Genomic DNA, 6,611 nt, shown 5'->3' with positions numbered 1-6,611 from the left:
TTAAACTGTCAAGCAATTCAGAAAAGCATGATCATTAAACAAAACATTACCATAAAAAGAAATTAAATTGTTCAGTCATCAGTCGTATTTAAAAAAATTCACAAATTCTGGCAGGGTATGCAAACTTATGAGCATAACTGTCCATATATGCAGTCATACGTACCCCTGTCATATTGGAATGAAAGTGTAGGCTACACCTTTCTCATAACCTCTAGCTGGCGGTGGCATATTGGAATGAAAATGTGCACCTTACTCATAACCTCTAGGTGGCGGTGGCATATTGGAATGAAAGTGTGCACCTTACTCATAACCTCTAGGTGGCGGTGGCATATTGGAATGAAAGTGTACAGCTCTAGATGGCGGCATACATTTATAAAATGTGAAAGTTTTTTTTTTATTTTCCACTGTACATATGTATAATGTGCACATATGCGTGTATATTGACTTTTGACCAAAAAAAATCCACATACATGAGAAATTCTGGTATATTTGCTGAAAAACACACCTCATCGCGCTTATCTGCATATGTTTGTGCTCTCATCCTAAAATGCCACCCAAACGCCCTTGGAAAGAATTTTTATGGGCTGCGAAACTATAACAAAAATCACTGGATTGTGTTCAACATTTAATCACAGCTTCTCCTTTCGCTTTCCCCAATCAAATCCATGCTCTTGTCTGTTACCTCATGCTTGCTCCATACAGTTTGTTCCAGTCCAGTGAAAGGAGGGAGGCGGAGGCCCGTCCGTGAGAGCCTCACGATTGGTCGAGCAGGGAGCAGGAAACACTGTGACGTCGCTGGCCCATGCGGCTGGCAGCTCGCAGAGGAGAGTTCCCGCCTTCCTTCCATCATGAGAGAGCCTGAGCACAGGCAGAAGGAGTGAGCATGGTTGTGATGACGCACGCATGTTTGTTTTGGTTCTAACTGACTGGGACTGCCAAAGGGGAGACACCAGGCAAGGATCAATACATGTAAGTTCCTTTATGGATAATACCAATAGCTGTGATGACGATTACAATACATATAAATGCTGTGAGAGCTCTTTTCTACATTATGATAAAGCATATACATGAGAATCCATTGAGTTAATGTGCTCTGAAGGATGCGTAGGTAGCAGGAGGATCGTGCTCCAAACTGCAGTGCCTCACTTTGACTGAAAAGCTCAAGGACTTCACCCCCCACCCAGAAATTTTCCCTGGTGTGACTTTCAGGGGTCGCGTCCCGAATTATGCCGCAGATGCTCATAAACTAGTCAAAAAACAAAACAAAAAAATAGACCACTTATGTACTGCATCATGAATTGCCATAACATTATCATGTAATGTACATTAAGTAATAATAAAGAACAGAAGTTCATGTAGATTCACTCAGAAAATAGGCGACCCAGTACAAAGTGACCCAATTTTGGCTTGGGGAAACCCTGACGTATGGAAATGGAACTTAAAAAGTTGCCCATTTTTAATTGTGGATGTGTGTGCGTTGTAATCATGGCTATGGCATGGTTGTGTTTGCATGTGTCACACTTTCCCTCGTTTCACTGCCACATGCAGTTGAGACGCATTGCTTTGCAGCGCTACAAATTTCCTTGGTGGAAGTTGTGGCTCGTTTTTTTTTGTATTCATCAACTGTCACACAAGTATAAATGGAATGCAAAACACTAATGTAAAATGTAAAAATAAAACATGCGAGTGACAAGCGTATGGGAGCTAACAAACTGGTGTAGCGAGCGTGGAAGATATGTAGCATTTTAAATCTTTACTGGGTGCTCCTTCTTGTCAAACAAGCCAGACAGATGTGAGAGTAAATGCCGTGTTCTTTGGCTGAGAATGCTAACAAAGTAAACGGGAAAGTACTTACCATAATAACACCTGTAGCACCACTGAAAGAGTGCACACAATTTCATGTTATCTTTTTGTTCTCTTACTGTCTTTGAGGTGGGAAAAATGTAAAAAAACAACAACAAAAACAAAACAGCAAAGTCAATGCGTGGATGCTGGCTGAAATTAGGTCTAATGAGGGGCTATGCTGACATGTTGTTTGACAGTTCCATGTCCAAAGTTTTTGGATTTATGGCATCCATCTAGAGCAGGGGTGTTAAAGTCATCTTTGTCACAGGCCACTACAACTGTGAACCCAAATAAACGAAAGATTACCTCATATAATTACATACAGTATACACAACACATTGATGAATAACCAGTTTTGAAATCAGAAGCCTATAAGAACATGTTTTTCAACTATTACATATATTTTCAAAGGGGGATTGGTAACAAAAAAAAATGCTTGCAAATATCTCAACGTTATTACACCAGAACACAATCAGCAAGTTTGATTTGCTTTCGCGGGCCACATAAAATGATGTGGCGGGCCGGATCTGGCCCTCGCGCCACCAGTTTGACACTATTATCTAGGGTATTACAGGGCTTTTCCTCATTAGAGTTGTTGGTGAGCTAGCACCTATCCAGCTGACTTTGACCAAGAGAAGTGTTGTACCCTGGACTGATCTGCGGCCAATCACAGGACACGTAGAAAAACAGCCATTTACACTCACATTCACGCTTAAGGGCAATTTAGAGTCATCGATAAACCTAACGTGCATGTTTTTGAAATGTGGGAGAAAGCTGACCGTCGGTCGCCAGTGCCTAGCATGAATCAGTTTGGACCTGTAGAGCTCACTGGGTCTCATCAGTCCAGTACAAAGTCGTTCCGCCTTGGATGGTAGTAACAGAGCCTTATGACACCTGTGTAAATGCCAGGGTGCGAGGACAGAGCTGTGAAGTGTCACACTTCTGCTACTGGTGTGTTGAAAGCAATTTTTTTTTTTTTTTTTTTCAGTTTTTTTTTTTTCACGTCAAACCACCAGCTGATGTCTTCGCTCATCTAATTATCTGATTGCAGGATGCTGACTCACTGTCCACCAGCACAAATGGTTGTGGAAGTATCTCACCTTTGCTGGGTAAAAAGGAAAGGCAGCTTATTGTGGAACCTTCGGTTACAACTATATTGCGGAATGTGTTCGGAAGAGGCTATATAGATTCAGACAGATGCACGAAAGCGGGGGACACACATACTGATAATCGGGCTGAATTCTCTGCATTTTTTCCTCCCTTGCGATCAAAGTCAGCAAAAGCCCGATTCTCTGATGTATCTGAAAGCTTATCCAATGGTGAGCGATGTGCTGAGCGGGATTTTTTTCCCTCACAGATCAACTCAGTAAACGGCCGTATGGGCGACAATCATAAATGTTAAACCTGTTCAGTATGATCACCTGATGTGTTTGGTCGAATCGTGGACTCCGTGTTGTGCCCCGAAACAAACAAACAACAACAAAAAAAAACAATTGAAATTTAGTTAAGTATTGTTGGAAAACTCAACATATACATTTACAGACTGTATTTGTATGGCTGAGACTCGCTTGCTTAAAACCTGGACGTGCCGTGTTGCCGTTCAGCTGAGTTGAGTAAGTGGCAACCAACCACGAAGTGGGCACGTACTTGAATATTAATTGACGTAACTATGACAGCGTTTTTCAAATCCTTTCATTTGCAAGCAGTTTTGGTGTTTAAAGGCTATTGCATTCAATTGACAAACCGCATAGATGTCAAACTTAAAGCGGGTCACAGACTCATTTTGACCTGTGTTATGCATAAAACAATTTGAAAAAAAGAGATGGATTTTGATGGCATGGGACCTTTAAAAATAGATATGTGTATACCCCGCTTAAGGCAATTACTCCCAAAAACAGCATGAATTTTGCCATTAGATCAGTAGTCTGGGTGTATATATTGGATTCTATTGTGATGTGATGAATGACGTGTGTGATGAATGACTTGTGCAACAAACACTCAACACAACACGTTGCACCATTATTTATGTCCGGCAAAATCGCAGTCTCCCTGAGCGGCTGTCGTTCCGTTTCACGTCACAATCCGTGGCTCGGCCCAACTTGGATGGTTTTCTGTCGGAAATATCAACCAGTTTTACCATTTTGTCGGATCGGCCTATTTTCTGAGCTGATTCGGGAGGGGAAAAAACACCTCAAGACCTCAGATGTTTCAGAGACAGACAATAATCATACCTTTGCTGAATGACTGGAAAGTATGAAAAATGCCCAAATTCGTCCCAATTATAGGTATGTGTGTACACAGTGCTTTAGGCAAAGTGTTGTCATGACAACATCAGTGGTATTCATGAATGAGTTTCGCTCGTTCGGATTGAATGGGGAAGAGGTCGTACCAGGTCCTGTCCTCTTCAGTCTGACTGGAGCATTTAGGGAGCGAAAGCATATTGAAAAGCAACAGCTGCTGAGCTTTTCCAGTGATGTGCGGCGATGAAAAGCAGCCGTGTACTGTACGTCACGTCTGCTCGTCTCCCACTCAGTTCACTCACTTTGATCCGGAACACGTGGATACGTGTAAATGTTTATCTGACTTTAGCGTATTCCAGATGGTCCTCCTTTCTGCAAGGAGCGCCTTTTGAAAAGCCATCCGGAGAGCTGCACTGTGGCACTTTGCAGAGGTTAAAGTTCAGGGGCTACATTACAGAAAAGGAGGGAGGGCAGGGTAACGGTTGGCCTCGGTGCCAACAAAGTTAAATGTCACATATTTCCCTGAGCCACGCTTGCCATTTTATAATGGAGACTTAATGGAATATTATATAAGACGCTTATTAAAGCATATTCATGACTTTAATAATAATGCTGTGTTTGTTTTTCCTAGCGAGTCAGAGTATCCTGTAGTTCTCCCATGCACACACATATGACAAGTGTTTAAGTACATTTCAATTGAATAGTTAGTTCCCATAACAATCGCTAAGCAAGTACCCATGCTATGTAAGGCCTCGGTTTTATTTATCGTTTCTTTAAACTTATCTCCTCAAGGTATCATGTTAAGGATTCTCCCTACAAAAACCAAAGACTTTTGAACCTATAATGGAGCGTTCTCACTTTGTACTTCCTTAAAAGGCAGCAGCGTACCTACGCAGATTGTCACTTGAGGCAGTATCTCATGCACAGGCGGCCTTCTTCTATGGCCTTACTCTTAGTAGTTTAGGGAAATCTCCCAGGTCAAACACAAAGTTTTCCCATAGGAAATAATGGTACTCGAAACAATAAGTTCCTGTGTCAAACTGCTGCCCCTGTGAAACCTTTATTGACTGTGCGGTAAATAAATATAGTAAGTAAATATGAGTTAACCACCGTTGATATTAAATTATAAAAACAATAAGACACTCAAATCTTAACTTCAGTGACAAAGACGTAGTGTTCCCATCGTTGACACTCCAATATATTGTTTTTATATTGTATTGCTAAGAATTCTTTTCTTTTTTTACAGTATACTTACTTACTGTAATGGCCTCTCATGTGAGAAAGGAGAGGCACAGTCGCCGATGCACTTTTCTGCAGTTTATTAAACGCCGATAGAATGGTAACACAGTGATCACGCCTACGCAGAAGCTGCTGTCAGCCACAGCTCTCACCCAATCACTCACACGCAGACTCGCTGACGTTCTACGTCACCCAACCAGACGCCGCTTCTTAAAGCCACAGGCATGTACGCTGACAATACAATACTTACAGTATTTTCTTTAAATTTTATGCTGGCATTTAGGTTTTTTTGTGTGTGTTCAAAAACGTTTCAATGTGTTTAACGGATGTGGGAGGGGCAAAACTATATTTAAAAAAAAACTGCTTCTTTATACGGTCTCTCTACAGTATATCACAGATTTCCACCTAATGCAACTTCTCCCCTGTGATAAATGCGAGGTCACTGTAATACGAAGGTGATTTGTCCATCTCACTTTTTTACCATTCTTAACTATCATACAACTGTAAAAAGAAGTTCAACCAGCATTAATGTGACTTGAATGCGAGTCTGCTAATGTTACTTTGTTTGTGATGCCTTCTCTTAATAGGTTGTTGAAGGTGTGCCTTCTTTTGGAATAAGTGTTGAAAAACCCCCAAAGAAAAAGCAGTAAAAAGGTGAACTGCACCACAGACGCACATTGCACATCCAACTTTTTAATATGCGCTCTTGTCACAAGTGTAAAAATAAGTTACCATTTACTATTTTGAATGCGGGTCCGCTGACTTCGTGTAGCTTCTTGTTTCTTCATCTCGCTCCACCTCTTGATGAGGCTGTTCCTTCTTTCTGAATGTATTACAAGATAAAAGCAAAAAAAGGCCAAACAAAGGTGAATCATTCAATCCGTACTCAACTGAGGTGTGGTAAGGTCGTCATGGCTAACAGCGGATTGAACTTTCGACTTCCACTGTACCTTTTATAATCCACGGATGAGCGGTTACGAGAACGGCCTGTAGCTAAAAGTCCCCAGGTTCTAGACTGACAACTTGTATTAGTTTGATGTTGTGTAAGATGATGATGTATATGATGACACCATGTGACGCGGGGACATCAGAAATTACCTCGGTGGGACACGAGCGAGTGGAGGAAGCGTAGAAAAAGAGAGAAGCAGCTGTGTCCCCGAGTTCATCTTGTGTTTTCCTTTCTCCTTGTACGCCTGGACGTCCTGCCATTGTGTTTGTTTGCCTGCTCCCAAAAAAAACAAAAGTACCCAGCTAAAGGTTAAAAAGACTATGACCACAGACACTGAA

At 41.6% G+C, this 6,611-nt stretch overlaps 1 protein-coding gene across 1 annotated transcript in view; it reads left to right on the top strand.

Annotated features, from left to right (window-relative positions):
- Positions 1-863: 863 nt before the first annotated feature.
- pde4d (phosphodiesterase 4D, cAMP-specific) overlaps positions 864-6,611 on the top strand; it is a 221,034-nt gene continuing 215,286 nt past the window's right edge. Inside the window, exon 1 of the mRNA XM_061671884.1 lies at positions 864-969. The gene's annotated coding sequence lies outside the window, so the exon portion shown is untranslated. The remainder of the gene's footprint in view (positions 970-6,611) is intronic.

This window comes from Phycodurus eques, chromosome 3 (genome assembly GCF_024500275.1).
Source record: "Phycodurus eques isolate BA_2022a chromosome 3, UOR_Pequ_1.1, whole genome shotgun sequence".
In the NCBI taxonomy this organism is placed as follows: domain Eukaryota; kingdom Metazoa; phylum Chordata; class Actinopteri; order Syngnathiformes; family Syngnathidae; genus Phycodurus; species Phycodurus eques.
The sequence above is the reverse complement of the archived record's forward strand: the minus strand, read 5'-3'. Positions and strand labels throughout refer to the sequence as shown.